Below are 16,955 nucleotides of genomic sequence, written 5' to 3' on the forward strand. Positions count from 1 at the left end.
CTGTCCGTCCAGTCCATACAATCGAAAGGCCTTTCTCTGACGATGCCATTGCATTCTGCTGTCCATCGTTGTTAATATACAGACGCTGAACAGATAGTCCCCGAACTCTCGCGTCCGACGCGCAAATTTCTTTGATGTCTTCTAAATTTTAACGACCACACTTATCAGAAAGAAGTGAGATAAAACGGCAGAGCTGCAGTTGTTGGCACTCTGCAGTCGCCTTGTAATATTGCGAAAGCTTTCAAGAGAAGCATCTCGAGTGTTTCATCCGCGTACCTTCCACATGCCTTCCAGTTCCGGGATTTTCAAACTTTCCTTCATCTCGCTCCACTTTCAAATGCCCAATTATCGCCAGTCATCACGCATACTTTACATCATGGGACTTTAAGCCGCTGACACTAATAACTGTTTTGAATCCAACATTCTTTGTTATTTAACGGCTATTTATTAGTTGCATTCGTTATATGTCATTGTGACTATTATGAATTAGGAAGAGTTCGAATGAAATGATCGTAGTCTATTTAAGGCACTAATCCAATATTTTAACTTGGTATAAAATGTTAACAGAATTATCTCACTCGTAATAGACTTTGAATCTTCAGCGGTATTAATAGGCATGAAAGACCTGTCAATTAACATTATATAACGTATCACATCTGACCCCATGTTGCAAAGTCTTATTTTAAAAGAAGATAATTGTTCAGATGGCATAGAAATTTCCTTCCTTCGTGAAACCGAAGTGCGCATGCCTTTGGCCTCTATTCCGAGCTAGCTGAAGCCATCCTTAGCCCTCACACCCTATTTATCTAGGATCCATTATGATATTGTCATATCATTTGCGTTTTTTTGTTTTTCAAGTGTTCTTTTACCTATGCATACAACAACTAAAGACTTGTATGTGTTTCTCATCCTTGATTCCCACATGCCCTGACCATCACATACACCCCTCTTGAATTAATTACTCTGATAACCGTTGTTAGGTAAAATATGCGTTGAAAGAGCTTACGCATTTGAGTTTGAGTATTTTATTATATAATTTTCTGCGTTTCTGTGCTGAGCTCGGATATGTATACTGCACCCTTTCATTTTGGTTTCGACTCACTATACAATAATCACATATTTTTAAGTTGACTGCCGGCAGGAAGTTGTCATTACGTAAACGGAGTCCAGGTAGTTATTGATGCAGAACGTATTATGGTCCACACTGCTTCCCAGCTCCAGGATGCCTCTGACGCCCCGCTAGAAGCCGCTCCCCACTGAATAAGAACCAGGGTGCTAGCCGTAATCGAAGATTAACAAGTTTCAATTTTGAAGAGGCACACAACTGGTTTGAATATAAATAGTAACAAGAAATGTAACATGTATAATCAATCTATTTTAGAACTGAAATGTTGCATTCAACATGTGGAGGAGCCAACAATTCGATGTGATGTATTGGACTCCGATTATAACAGAGCCGCTGGCGTGTTACTTCTATACGAGTAATCTTTCTCAATGGGAAGTGAGTCTACAAGTTGAGTAATCTAGGCAATTAAACACATATAGGCCCATTTGCTGCTACTATTTATATAGCAGTGTCAGAGCTCCACGCACGCCACATCACTCTTTTCCGATGTGGATGGATGTCATGGCGGGTTGACTCCATTCTCAGTCCTCAGTTCTTGGTACGGGGGTGAATGTTCTTCGTACCTGAGACCCAGTAGGAAGTCGGGCCCTAGAACTAAATAGGTCCTTTAACACCGGAGGAGTTTTGACTCCAGAGCCGTTTTAGCCTGCCGTCTGAGCTAACAAAGATTAATGTAGCACCGTGGTTCTCATCCCACTGCCTTTCGCAATTTGTTGTAGACCTAATTTTTTGTCTCATTCTGTATGCAGAAAAAGTAGTTACCTGATACCAGAAATCAACCTTTGTTGTAGTTTGTATTTGACAAAACAATGGCATCTGGTGACTCCCCTCCTGTAATGTGACATCTTTTGGAGAAGCTTAGTTTCCGAGCTACGGAAAACTCCCTCAGCAGGAATCGAGCTAAGAACACTTTTTCATAGTTTTGATCCTCCTATGATCTCTTCCTGGTCTCAACAAATAATCATGTCGAGTTTGGTCCGAATCAGTGTCCATTCTCGAGCCACATGAGACTTCCAATAATTTCAACATGGAACCCAGTATTATTGGATAAGAAAGACCTTCATCTTATATGGGTATTTTTTCTATTGTGGCTTGTATTTCCTTTCATTCTTATATTTTTTTATTTCTTATCTTTCACTTCCCGTATTTTTCTTTCGTTTTCTTTCCTTTGTTTCTAGGTTTATTTGTATTTTCTTCTACGAGGGTCGCTCATTAAGTAATGCCCCACATTTTTTTTCTCAGCCAATAATGAAGATAGAAAAGTGTACTTTTACATGCTTGAGATTTGATGTTTCTCGCGTTCGTGTACGGAGTTTCAAATGAATCCAACCGATGGCGGAGCTGTAGTGAACTGTTAAAATGGCGTCTGTGAACGACTCTCGTTACAAGCAACGAGCTGTAATTGAATTCCTTGTTGCTGAAAAAGAAACGGTGGTGAACATTCATAAACGTTTGTGTGCTGTGTATGGAAGCTGTGCAGTCGATAGGAGCACCGTTGGTCGCTGGGCTAAGAGAGTTAAAGCTTCAGGAAGTGAAGAAACCGAGCTCCGTGATCTGCCGCGCTCTGGGCGTCCTGCCACAGCCACCACTCCAGACATGTTGAACCGCGCGGATGCCATTATTCGTGAGGATCGGCGCGTCACAACTCGACAATTGGCCCAACAGCTTTCAGTTAGCAATGGAAGTGTAATTGCAATTATCCGGGCTCTTGCATATTCGAAGGTGTGCGCAAGATGGGTTCCACGAAGTCTCACAGCAGACCACAGGATTCAAAGGAAAACAATTTCTTCTGAATTGTTGGAGTGTTTTGATGCTGAGGGATCATTACAGGTGACGAAACCTGGATACACCACTTTGAGCGGGAGACAAAAAGGCAGTCAATGGATTGGCATCATCCTCAATCACCGAGAAAGAAGAAATTCAAGACAACTCCCTCCGCCGGAAAAGTCATGATGACTGTCTTTTGGGACAGTGATGGGGTCATTCTTGTGGATGTGATGCCAAGAGGTGCGACCATCAATTCAAACGCGTACATCAGGACCCTGAAACCCTCAAGAAGCGTTTCCGACGAGTTCGGCCTCACAAGCATCCAGCAGAAATTTTGCTCCTGCACGACAATGCACGCCCTCACACAAGTCTGAGAACCCGGGAAGAAATCACCAAATTGGGTTGGACGGTGCTGCCCCATCCACCCTCCGACTTCCATCTCTTTGGGCCACTCAAAGATGCTATCCGCGGAACAAGGTTTGAAGATGACGAGAGCGTAATTCAAGCAGTGAGGACATGGCTACGTGCACAGGACAAGAGCTGGTACCGGCAGGGCATGCATGCACTTGTTCCACGCTGGCGTAAAACCGTACAAGTTGATGGGGACTATGTGGAAAAATAGTATGTGTAAAGGAAACATTGATTTATATTGTCACTAAATTTCAGCCATCTTGAATAAATATATTCTGAGGAAAAAAATATGGGGCATTACTTAATGAGCGACCCTCGTATCTTTCTGTTTCTTTGCTTCCTTTTATCTTTATTTATTTGATTATTTATTCTGTTGACTTCAGCGGTCTCTTCGTAGTATTAGTAAAGACGTGCAGTATAAACTCTTAAACAAAATATTAACATCTACAAAAATAAAACCGTCTCATAAATCGAGTTATTTCTTTTGGGAGAGGTACGAGGCTTCATAAAAGTATGGGTGTTGTTTTGGTCAAGAGCTACAGTGCCGTTTATTGGACACAAAGCAAACTATTTACAACAACTTACAACAGAGCGACATTTCGTAACAGAGCAAAACGGTAGCGACGTTCATGGCGTCTGTGTTAGTAGTAGACGAGGGGCGTTATGAGGGCGTCGCGACTGGTCTGCACCCTGGCGGAGGAGCTGTAGGCGTAGGGCGAGTGAAACCCAGGGGCGCCAATTGAGATGCCGTACTGGGCGGATGCAATGGCGATCATCACCACCAGGAAAACGAGGGCCACCTGAAAAGTAGATAGACATTGCTGGTAAACTTTTTTTAAAAACTAGTCTTTTAATTTATACGTATCATTCAGGAAATCTGGAATGATCTGCAAGACCTCCGTATTATCACAAAGGGGAAAGTCTGCTCTAGAATGGACAAAGAACAGGTCTTTTCCTGGACTGTCATCAATCGGACGTACTTGAGATTGATGGTAGGACAGGAGCTCTTTCGATAACGTATATTTGATAGTAGTTGGCACTTAGTTACGTTTCTAGAGCGAATTCGTACAGCGAGTCGCAAAGTTATAATTGGGGGCTATCTTTTCGAACAACCAAAATATTACCAAAATAAATTAATCATCACTATTCGTAGAATATTTCCTCCTACCAGCCATGACCAGAAGGGAATAAACCACAATGTTGTTAAAAAAAATTCTCAGATTTCTTACCGAAGCAAAACATTGGAGCAACTGATTCATTTACATCCCCTGGTTCCATTGACTGACTTGGCGACGTTGAGTTTTCGTTAGCACGCGTTTAAATTTGTTTGCAAGATTTCAGATGAACAAGTTTGCGTGTGGTTGGCGAGCCAAGCTGACAGTAAGTGCTTCGTTATAAAAGTTCGTATGAGCGAAATGTCGTAATGCTAGTCTTCATAAAGCGAGGACTGACTTTATACACTCCGTGAAGTAAATGGATTTTTCGTTTCTGATCTTTATTTTGAATTGAATTGAATTGAATTGAATTAATCTAACAAGTACGTTTTGATTACAGAAGAATTTAGTTCATTGATAAGTTATTTTAGTTTTAGTAACCCAATAAAGTATTTTGAAGGTCGTAATTTTTCTGCTTGCACACGTTACATGTCATTTTTACAAAAATTAATAAGCTACGTAAATTTAACTAAAATTTATATAGTTTATCTTAATAAATTATAATATTTATTACGTTTACTTCTCCTCTGCGTTGATGCTTTCTGCCGCAGAAGTGTTAATAAAAATCATAATTACTAGTAATCTGATATGTACCTAAATAATTATAATTCAATTCAATTCAATTCTTTATTATTTGTGTGCTGTATCATTTAATAATAATAATATCACTGTCGTTCGCACCCTACTGTTGACACAAGGTGTTCTGATCAGCCTAAATAGGCCTAAATATAAATATTACATATAAAACAATCCCTAAAAAATATATTAAGAAATTAATTAAAGCATCACTCAGAAACAGGATGGCTCGGCTACTGTTTGATTCCAGTCCAGGGAACGAATTTTTGTATTTGTGAAGTCAAAGACGACTTTGGCTACGGGGCCTAAAGCGACCGGATCTTAAGACGTCCACTAATTTCCTTCTGTAATGTCTATAACGCCCGAGCATTAACAGCATTTGCCCTATAAAGCAGTGTTTATGCACACAGGTCGCTTCCTAATCATTAATTTAGATTTTTACATAGCAACTGATTTCTGCTTACCAGTTTCATCATGTTCCTCTTTGTGGTCTGCTACGTGAATCGACTGCTACCTCACACTGAACACCGCGCTCCTTTTATACCACAGCTACTGCGAGGGATGTTAAGGATATCAGGAAATTTCTCACCAATGTCACAAGTTGGAGATTAATTTCAGATGTCAGAACCACACCTATACGTATCTCTTACTCCTCCGTGACCCTCAGACGGGCGTTTTAATTACATATAGAGGTCAGCGTTGTCGGAGTGTTTATAGTTCCTGGTACCTGGTACGTCATAACTAATGACACCTGTTTTCGGTACCGTATTATTGTTATTATTAAAGAACAGACAGAATTTAAGGTCGTGGGTTCGAAACCTAGCAGAGGCATGGATAAATATCCGCCTCTTTTAGGTGCTGTGCTTTGGAATCATAGTTCAGACGTAAATTCTGAACTGGAACAGTCTACAGTGACCATTCCGCAGAAGGTGGGACGCCATATTTTAACTCACTGTGTAGACGCTCAAGACACGTGACCTTTCTCAGACGACTATTCCGATTAAAAACTAAACCACAGCCTGTAACAAAGCTGACCTTTTATCCGTTTTTTGCGCAAAAAACATGAAATGGACGCTGTGTCGGTTTGCCTGTTTAATTTTAGGAATCTCGACAGATTTAGATTAATATTTTTTAAAATCTACTGTGAGAGTTGTCGGGTGGATTTGTTTTGTCAGTATCTGCCAAATAGTCAGTTGGTGAGATTTCAGGTTATTACGGAGGCGACTATGAAGATTGCCTTCTGAAAATTTACGCCATGTAGTCGAGTCATGCAGATGTGTGGGGCGATATCGACCTGATAATGGAAGCAGTAAGTAGCCCTGTAACGTATGTAAAGTTCTACCAGACTACAAGGCGCAATATCCCTCAAGACAGGCTTCTTCATGTAGTATCATGCTCTCATGCGTAGTTTGCGCGCCGAAGAATAGAACTTAGTGGTTTTTCTAACGTCTCCTCATACAAAAGTGTCTAAAACATTGTAACAAATGACTCCCGATTATCCGGGTTAGTTGGGAAATATAATTTCCCGGATAATAGAAACTCCGGATAATGCTCAAAAATAAAACAAAAACACTTAGATGTATCAAGTAATATATTTGCATACATACACTACTTAAATGTTTAAAGATTTATGGATAACAGAAAGTATTTTATATGGAATTTAATACAGTACGTACCAACTGTAAAAAAAATCCCAATAGGTAGTAATAACGTTTTATTGTCGGAAACTTCGGGTTTTAGCAACAGTTGATCTATGTTAATGCGTTAACTAATGTAAATGTTATATTTATTCATTTCTTTTAAAAACGTTCTAACTTATACAAAAAATTTATAAATCAGTATTTATTTTTCATTTGAACCAGATGAACTCGGTTATTCGCCACACGGATAATCGGGAGTCTACTGTATTTGAGACTTTTTCAATTCGGTGAATATTTAACAAAATGTCTTCTGACTTTATAGTGATAGTGCATGTACAAGAGTAATTTTGTAGCTAATGTTTAATAACTGAGTATGGAGGGAATTGATTGCGAAAAGAGCATTAGGAAAACAGTGTACTCAGTTGGAGTACAGCTTTCTATTCTTGTTTGTAGGTTGTTATAACTTTAATGTACGATTTTAATGATTTCGGAGGACCAGATGGTAGCTCAGTTATGACGTCACAGACATCCATGCAGTGGCCCTGGACATTGTCCCTTGCAGTCATGGTGAGTGCCCACAATGTTCGGCTGCAGCTATTTCTGTTGACTGCCCCCCCCCCCCCCCAAAATTCTCGCCTCTTTCGTCGTTGTGCTTTGTTACGTCTCGATCCACGTCTCTTCTATTTCAGCTGCACAGGAAATTCCAGCCATGGTGATGCCGTTTATCTGAAACCGATTCTATTTTTGGATCGTAATATTCTCTTTGTTGTGGGCGATTGGTTCATACTATTACTTCAAGTAACGTAAATAAATGTAGAATTTTTTTTAAAAAATCTTGTTTCTGTTAAGCCATCCTTCTCACAGTGCAAAAATCGTTAAGTCGTGTTCTTCCGTATGTAAAATTACCGAGCACATTTTCGCTGATCGGATTTGGATTAAAACCTTTTAAGAAAAGCAGTTGGGTTGCCTATTCAAATGTTATGATAAAATTAAAATGGGCATTATAAGTAAAAATTAAAGGCAAGTTTTGACAAAATAATCACGCAGCTGTTAGACTTTTTTCGTAAACGCTGTGTTTTTTAATATGTGGTCCTACGATCCATGAATTACCTCTTTACGTAAGCGTAAGATGTAAGATTTGAGGTTTTCACAGCGGTGAGTATGAAGATTTCTGTCTTCTTGGTTGTTGCGCTGTGTAGTCTGGTCGATGTTTCCAGTTACGTCTTAAGCCATTATTGGTCTAATATTTCCATTGCTGATGGTCATTTCAGTTGATACGATTTTATCTGCAGTGATCCTTCGTTTGTTCGTTCTTCTCTTTTATCTCAGTATTTATCAACAATATTCATTCGCTCTGCTTCGAAAAATTTCACTTATTCGTAAATTTCTCTGGTTCATATATTAATCGTTATTAGTTTCACATTTTATGGCCACACAGACTGCTCTTATTTTGGGGGGAAGCTTTATCAGAGGAATAGCCTCAGTCTCTCCAGGCAAATGATTGGACAGAAGTTTAAAATACGCCACATATCTAACAATCTTTCAAAAAAACTGTCCTACAGTTTTATTCTACTTTTGCTTTACTTTTTCGATGTAAATAAATTATCAACTAACAACAATATCGGAGGGGTTTCATTTCGACTCTGATATTTGACGATGCTGTTTCATCCGCATATGTTATAATTAAATGAATAGAGCAGAATACTTCTTGAGAAACTGAAAGTCGCTTACATAGTCAATAAATTCCGTATCTTTTAAGCAACCTGGATGTTTGCTAGCGTGTTCACAAGAACACCTCACTAGACTCCCTCTTGAGGCATTACAATCCAATCCTCGCCCTATTTATTTAATCCACGAGGTTTATATAGGTTATTCTTATTCTGAGATTATTTAACTGTTTTGTGGAGTCGAATTATAATGAAGATGGACATGAATGACGTCTGAGTGCAGATTTATAAATAAGTCGTTTAGTGGCGTATTTCAAGACACTGTTTGTTTATTTGTCTGTAGAAAAGGGCAAATTAAAAATTTCTCGAATGGATAGTCGGTATCCTGGGCCGTGTTCAAACCAGGAACTAGTTACTGCTTTCTAGTCTCTTTGGTAAACACATTCTACATTATGGAAGAAATGGAGACACAGGATATTATCTTTATGTCCAGTGTTATTAAGATAATATTCAGAACACGAAACTTTAAGATATATTGTCACTACAGTGCAGTGCAGTGCAGTGCAGACGGTGGGTCTCTTGGTTTCATTCGCTTTTGTTATGACTGCCGTCCACCCCTGAATAAATGACACAATGTTCTTACAACAGATTACTTCCTTCCGCATGTAAAAGTTTCGTGTTTATTGACATGCCAAAAAATATAGTTTTGATTATCTTTGTATCCGTTTGAAATATTCTGGTGACCTCATTTTCATTACTTTCATCCACACAGAAATTCATATTACGTAAATATACATTTGTCTCAGTTATGAGTTATAGAAGGATTACATATTAACAAAAATCTTTGGGTTAGGACGTTTTACATTTCCTTGTGACCTGATTGTTAATTTAAGACTTCATTTCAATCCTGTATGAAGCGTCCAGTCTCCGACTCACTCGGCCATAGGTTTAAATTCTGTAGCATTTCTGCTAAACGTGTTGGCCGAGCTGACACGGTTAACATGAACGCTCCGCTCTGTAATTTCAAATTCCATTTCAAGTCTTTATGAAGCATCAAATCTCCGATTCGTTCAACCATTGTTTTTAATTATGTGCTAACTCAATGGTGCTGGGTATTCCCTGAGCATTTGACAGTTATTATGTTGGTCAGCAAATTCTGGAAGGCATCTTTTATAAATTCTGAAGCATGTAGTAAAAGTGTAGCATAATGAGGAGGCCAAGTTTGTTTTTCTTTCTATCCTTACATTTCCAGTGGTGTAATACTTCAACATAAAGCGTTACGTGTAGTTTGTGTTAATTAGACTTTATATTTTGTAAATAAGTAACAAGGTGAGATTTGAATTTTTACAGCTGTGAGGATGATGATGTTCTTCAGGGTTTTGAGACCGTGCAGAAATACTTTGGAATTCTATCGGGTTACTGACTTTCCTGAGTCTCCTGACCGGACGATTGGAATAGGCCACGTTCGTCACCTCTAAAATATATAGGTAATCTACGTACTATTCAACATCATCTCTCCATCTCATTTTCTCATGTGTACGTTAATTAATTGTTGTGTAGTTGAAGCAGTGTCATTAAGTAACCTAAGCCTTCTAACTAAGAAATCTCTTAAATTACTATTTGATGTAATTATTTCGTCTACGTTTCGGTGTACAAAATGGCCTGCTGATAGTTCAAAAGAAGTACACAGATGTTTACGAAAACGTATCCAGGTTAATTAAAACCAAGACAACAATTTATTTAAAACAGTTAACAATTATTACAGCGAATTCCAGATAGCATCATCACCAGACAGTGTACCCAACTGCTCAGAGGTTGGTCCAGAGCCTCGGTGCAGAAATATGGGTGTCTTATGTGACGTTATTGGGATTATTTGAATCAGTAGTAGACGAGGGGCGTTATGAGCGCGTCGCGGCTGGTCTGCACCCTGGCGGAGGAGCTGTAGGCGTAGGGCGAGTGGAACCCAGGGGCGCCAATTGAGATGCCGTACTGGGCGGATGCAATGGCGATCATCACCACCAGGAAAACGAGGGCCACCTGAAAATAGAAAAGTAATCGTCAGATGGTTAGGAATTCGAAACACAGCAGGGTTTTAAATTTGTACACATCGTCAGGGGAAACGTGTGTGTGACGGTCAACATTCTGGAATAGTCTTGGAATAGTAACAGTCAGTACCGCACCAACCAAATGTGTGCGAGCTAAGTTCCACGAATTTATGCAGAATATTCGATTATCTTTCCAGTAATTTATTGTTCCCTAGAAGACTTGCTAGTTTCAACCTAAGTGAAAGACGTACAGAATTTGAATTATCTACAAGTTTTTAAAATAACCCCGATTTTTCGCAGCCTCCGTGTCATTGCTTTACCTTAAAAATTATCTTAAAATTTGCATGTTTAGAGAATCTATCATCATACAGAATTTTGTGATTTTAACTGGGGTAAGTGGTTTTCACACTTGACAATTTCGGCGGTCCGCCATGTTAGTATGATGGTAGGAAGTAAGAAGTTAGGGTGTCTCTATTATCGTGATATTTATATATATTCGTTAAAATTTATCTGATGGTTCGTAATATATCAGGCAAGGGGAGTCAGAAAGTTTGTCTGTTTATAAAATAAGGAATGTTTGTCACCACTGGTCTAAATGTCTCTTTTTGAGCTTTAGTAACCAGTCCCTTGAATTTTGGTGTTCGAACTGCATGCTGTTGCCATGAGAAATATAAATTTCCCACCCGCAGCTACTCACCAGCTTATACATGTCGACTGTTTGTGATGGTGTGCGTCTACTATCTTCTGGAACTGATGATCGCCAATAGCAGGAGCTCGCCTTTATACCCAAAACAGCAGCCGGAGGTCTTCCGGAAAGGTGTCAGTGTCGCACCACGCCCGACACGCACAACTGGATGACACTGACCTTGTGCCTGTTACAAAGGCGGGGTTAACCCTGGCTTGATCTTGTACCTCAGACACTTCCTTATTTCGTAACGCTTCTATATTACTAATACAAAGACGGATGGATCAAATGCGAGTTTTATTAGAGACGACTTTCTGGTTGATTATTGGGTTACTAGTCAGAAGATTATATGTTAACAGTACTGTCATAACAAATAAACAGATTTATTATCCGAGTAAGGTTTGATTTGCTCAGATAAAATATGGCGCTTTTAGTAATATTTTCAAGAAACCAATTTTGTAAAAGTGTGATCGGATTTAACTGTCGCATGATAGAATACAATGATGGAATTTTTTAACAAAATAATTAATCAAACTTCTGCTTCTGTAAAAGAGTGGATTTCTTGAATAGCAAGGTAACTGTCAACTTTTCAAGAAACACTGCATCACTGAATTAGTTATTTAGTGTCATGTTTATATATTTATGCCTTTTTTGTTATTTTTATGCTATTTTCAGTTTGAAGTAACCAAGAAAGATCACGGTCAACATGTTTGCCATTAAAAATATTTGTTTCGGAACGTAACCCATAATTTTAAGATTAAATATGTGGAAAAAAGTCTTCAATTTGCAAATTTTCAATGAAGGAAGCTATCATGTACCTATACTGATTTCGTCAGAAGCCGGCGAGTGTTACATCGTGCATTTTACGTCTTCACTAGCACACACGATATCATTCCACGCTACCTGACAGACAGGCAGGATGTGAGGTGTTGTTGTGAGAGCCTGGTGTTCTCCCTGGTTCGTTAATGTACTCTGCGTTGCCATGGTACGAATGCAGAACCTTTACCAGATTGCTTGCCAAAATACATAAAAACATTTGCATGTCAGATAATATTATGGGCTGGAATAGCTCAGTCAGCAAACTGACTTGATACAAACTGGACGTTTCTTCTGAGATCCCTTTTCCCTTTTTTTTTTGGCAACTTCTTCTTTGCTTCTCATTAGCATAAATTTATCCGGAATCTCGTTTCCAGGCCATATCACAGCCTGACATAGGATATTATGTTTTACATGCGTTTGTAACTACATTTTTATCTCAAACCCACGGTCAGGGCTCAATACGGCCTATTCTCTGGTTTTCATTGTTACAAATGTTTATCGACGGTTAGGAGATGAAACGTTGGTGTAGACTAACGAAAATTACCTCCCTTACATGCGTTCACTTCATGCACCTGATGCAAATAACGGATAATAACCCTCTTAAAAGAATGTCAGTCCGGGGAACTTGTAGTTAAAAATGTAGTAAATAACATTTTGATAGTAGGATTCAGTAAGAAACAAATTAGATATTAATTAATTATCTTCTTTCTCGTTCGTTTTCATTTCTTTTCCACTTCTTCCATCATATCTCAAGACACAAAAGATACAAACTTGTCCTTCCTCATTTGTGGTAGGCAGGTAACCGAGTAAGAACACATTACAATTGTGGGCATTCAAAAAGGTTTGTTGATTCGTCTTAATATAGAGCCAGGGTCTGGACAGTGTTGGCCCACCTCAACGTGCTTCTGGCCTGCCTCTGTTCCTAGCACCCACACACGACACAAAGGAGAGTTAATTTAGACGTGTGATGTTCTCCAAATGTTTTTGTTTCCACAGAACGGCCTACATAAGCAAAAATACATGCAACAACGTTATATCTTATTACTGCCCGTTCTCAAAAGTGAAACATCTGATTTTCTTGTTTCCGTATATCAGATCCAATCAGGCTTTACCGTGCATGCGTCATGTAATTAATTTCAGTGTCATTAAAATTATATTATGATGGAGCTTAGTACTGACGGTTTGACTCTTGCTACATATATATACTCTTTATCAGCTGTGTGGGTTATAGTCGATCAGATATGTGTGAGGAAGTCAGCCTTGACCTGTTTTAATGAACTGTCCAAGAACTGGACTGGAGAGATTGAATGGAGTCCACGTAAAATCTCAATCGATATGTCCAGTTTCCCGAACCAGATACAAACTGTGACCTCCTAAATACAAAGCAAGATTGCCAACCACTACACACAAAATTCTGATTAAATATAATCCTATTTATTCTCTTAATTTCCCTTATATATTCTTAATTGATTTCCTGAATGCAAACTCTCTATTATGGTGGTTCGTACCGAAGTAACGTATCTTGATTTTATTGAGGTACCTAGTTCGAATCTGGTCGATAGCATCAACTATTTTTGGCTTTTCTCTGTATGCCTCAGTCATTTCAGACTATTTAGCAGTATCGTGATTTAAATAAGATTTGAGGTTTTCACAACGGTGAGTATGAAGATTTCTGTCTTCTGGGTTGTTGCGCTGTGTAGTCTGGTCATCGCCCTGATGACGGAGGCAGTATGACCTCTGAAATGTTGGTTAACATCGACCAGACTGCACAGCGTAACAACCCAGAAGACAGAAATCTTCATCGCCCTGATGACGGAGGCAGTATGACCTCTGAAACGTTGGTTAACATCGACCAGACTACACAGCGCAACAACCCAGAAGACAGAAATCTTCATACTCATCGCCCTGATGACGGAGGCAGTATGACCTCTGAAACGTTGGTAAACATCGACCAGACTACACGGCGCAACAACCCAGAAGACAGAAATCTTCATCGTGATTTAACTTTAAAAAGTATGAAAAGTAAAGGCTGCAGTTGGAAAACTGTCTCTGTGCCTTGAAACCCGTACTAAAACGAACCCTCGTCAGCTTTTTTCCGAAAGAACGTAGATTTTCTACCGAATCAGTAGCCTGTTTCGACTTCAAAATTGAATCGGAATTCGTAAATCAATAGTCTTGAGTGTCTCTGAATTTGTTCCATTGCAGAGATATCCTATATCACATCCTCATATGAAATAAATGGGCCATTTCTGTCAAGGAAGAGGAAATGGAGCGTAAACCTGCTACTTGAAAGAAGTCTGTGTTCAAATGCAGACTGCCGCGTGATAGACATTCTTTCTTTTTGGCAGAAGTTTTCGCCAGAGCACTAAAGCTCTTGTTGATAGGCTCGGTGTTGCAGTCCACAGATTCTGTTCATCCTTCCTATCCCGTTTAGGTTTCTTTCTCTCGTTCATTCTACGTTCATATGCATCTTTCTTTCTGTCTTTCCTACCCTCTTTTACTCTTTCTTTCTTTCGGTTAGGTTAGGTTTGTTTATTTGTTTCATTGTCTTGTGTTCCTTATTTTTCTCCTCTCTGTTGCTCTCGTGCTGTGTTTATTACATTTCTTTGCTACATAGGCTATTAATTATATTTTTACATTTATTTACGCCTTTATTTTATATATACTTGCTTTTCATTTTGTTTGTCTGTTTCTAAAACCTTTTTCGACCATATTCTTTTGTTATTTATTTTTTTACTTTCTTGTATTTCTCTCTTCTTCCTTTCTATCTCTCCTATTCTTTCTTCCTGCCTTTTATCTCTCTTTTCATTTTGTTATTCTTTTTATTTATTTACGTACAAATTCTCACTTTACATACCATTGTGGTAAATTCAGTGCATGTGGTATTTGTGGTGAGGTACCTTTTCTCTGAGAGCTTGGTTTCGTCAGTTCTTCGGCTATCGATAGTTCTTTCTGACCGTCCTTGAGATAAGCGACATGCCCGACCCGCTCAGAAAGATACTTAGCCTCGCTTTTTAGAATGATTAAGAGGTTATCTTTACTTACACCTGCAGCGCTGCCATATTTTAGTTCTCTGATGTTTCACAGAATACATTGACTCTGTCTGATGTCTGCTCTAATGCTGTGTCGTCTCGTACGTTTTTGCTCCCTAGGTTAAAATTAGCACTGTCATTTGTCTGTGTAATCTCTGGTCATTTCCTTGTTTTAGTTCCTAGTGCACTGTGTCCACTGCCAGAAATACGGCTCACACAAACTAAGAGTGAAGTAACATCACCAGTAACCAGGTTGTCACGTGCTTTGTCCACGTGTTAAGCATGAATAATCTCATCACAAATTCGGTTATGTTTGTGATGCATACGAAAGGTACAGACCTTATGCTCTATTCAATTTGTACCGTGTTTTTGTAGATTAGTCGTTTTAAATATGAAAACTGGAACTTCTGCTAGCACGGCCATGTTTTTATATAACGAAGCCTACTCTGTATATGCATTTTATTTCGTTTTTATATTCACATAACTTCCATATGAACGGATTAAAATGACAAGAAATGAGGATATAATTGTAACAGTTTTCCAGATAATCTAGGAATAAAACTAAAAACATATTCTCGTTGTGGCTGTAGGATTAATTTTTAAATACTTACGTCAGCCATAAACGTGAATTGAGTTAATTGAAGATTAATAGAGAAATCACACAAAATTTAATTCGCCATTTTTCCCCATCATGCTTAAATTGGAACAGAAGTGTAAATATCTACTCCAGTAACTTCATATGTGAATATTTTAAACGCATTCTCTGTTATTTCAGTACCTAATTTTCCTTGATTATTTTTTATTGCGGATTCAAAACCACCGCTACTAATGTAATTACAATAAATATTTTGCGCCTATAGAATTATTATTATTATGATTTAGTTTAAAGCCTTAGTAAGAAATACACCCAATGCTAGTTACTAATTAGTAATGTAATTAACATATCTTCGATAAACTGTATAAATGACAGTTTAAACGTGACGTAAAGTAGGTTTTGTAATGAATCGATACACTCCATAAGTAAATTCGATTGGCAATGTTAATTATAAATTCACCAACACCAAATTTAATCAGAGTCCGTCGATTAATTTCGTGCATAAAAAAACGAATACCCAATACTTGCCCTTCTGCATTCAATGGCTGCACTTCTTACACATAACTCATAAATATTTGCGAGGAATCTCTTTTATTTTAATTATATTCCATAATTTTTAAGACGTTTGCTTTGCGAACGGTGTCTCAGTAGTTGCGTGATTTGTGGTCCAGATTTTGTTTGAAAAGACGGAGTATAAGCTTAGTTCTGGCCTTCATAACGAGGCGATAACAAGGTGTGAGACGTGTCAATTGACAGAGCACATTTTACCAGTGCCGAGTTCAGTACCTAAAATATTATTGCGTTAACTACGTGTACCACCCGCTTTTACGATCGGTGATAATGCGTTTTGCCTACAGAGCGTATTTATGAGATTCATACGGTTCTCATACAGCATTGAGCCATTTGTTCTTGGAATAGCTATTTTTCTTGGAGGTATGCACTGGATATTTTATTGTTGTTGTCATGACGGCCTTGGTCTTAAAAGAATTGACTAACTTCTCAGTTCTTTACTTTTTGGTCAATAACAAAAACACATTTTAAGTCAATAAGATATTGTCAAGAAAGAAGAAGAAACAATCCAATGGAAAGTTTTGCATAAAGAGGAACTTCATAAGTTGAACTTTTTATCCGTTTTATATTATTCAGGTACTTATATTAATGATAAGATTAGCTAATCTGTAGTACGCACGGATATTTTAAAACTTACATACAAAATATTGGGAAACCTCAAGAGAAAAAACAACTGTAGGGAACTAGGAGTAGATGGAAGGATAATATTAAATTGAATATTAAGGGTATGGTGTGTAAACGAGACGGGAGGTGAATTTTTGTCTCATTTGTTTGTACAGAGCCCAGTTATAGGCCTTTTATAACATGG

General features: G+C 38.4%; 3 long non-coding RNA genes across 3 annotated transcripts in view; 1 reads left to right on the forward strand and 2 right to left on the reverse strand.

Annotated features, from left to right (window-relative positions):
• Positions 1-3,824: 3,824 nt before the first annotated feature.
• On the reverse strand, positions 3,825-5,695 carry LOC110836977 (uncharacterized). Its single transcript, XR_002545524.2, has 2 exons — positions 5,559-5,695; positions 3,825-4,104 (listed from the first exon to the last, which is right to left on the reverse strand). It is a non-coding gene; the product is annotated as an uncharacterized LOC110836977 (long non-coding RNA).
• Positions 5,696-6,292: 597 nt separating this feature from the next.
• LOC110836971 (uncharacterized) overlaps positions 6,293-16,955 on the forward strand; it is a 249,532-nt gene continuing 238,869 nt past the window's right edge. Inside the window, exon 1 of the long non-coding RNA XR_015535781.1 lies at positions 6,293-6,403. This is a non-coding gene — a long non-coding RNA (uncharacterized LOC110836971). The remainder of the gene's footprint in view (positions 6,404-16,955) is intronic.
• LOC110836978 (uncharacterized) lies at positions 10,095-11,295 on the reverse strand. Its single transcript, XR_002545525.2, has 2 exons — positions 11,144-11,295; positions 10,095-10,438 (listed from the first exon to the last, which is right to left on the reverse strand). It is a non-coding gene; the product is annotated as an uncharacterized LOC110836978 (long non-coding RNA).

This window comes from Zootermopsis nevadensis, unplaced genomic scaffold (genome assembly GCF_977971745.1).
Source record: "Zootermopsis nevadensis isolate Lab colony 2312 unplaced genomic scaffold, Znev_1.0 Znev_ptg000002l, whole genome shotgun sequence".
In the NCBI taxonomy this organism is placed as follows: Eukaryota; Metazoa; Arthropoda; class Insecta; order Blattodea; family Termopsidae; genus Zootermopsis; species Zootermopsis nevadensis.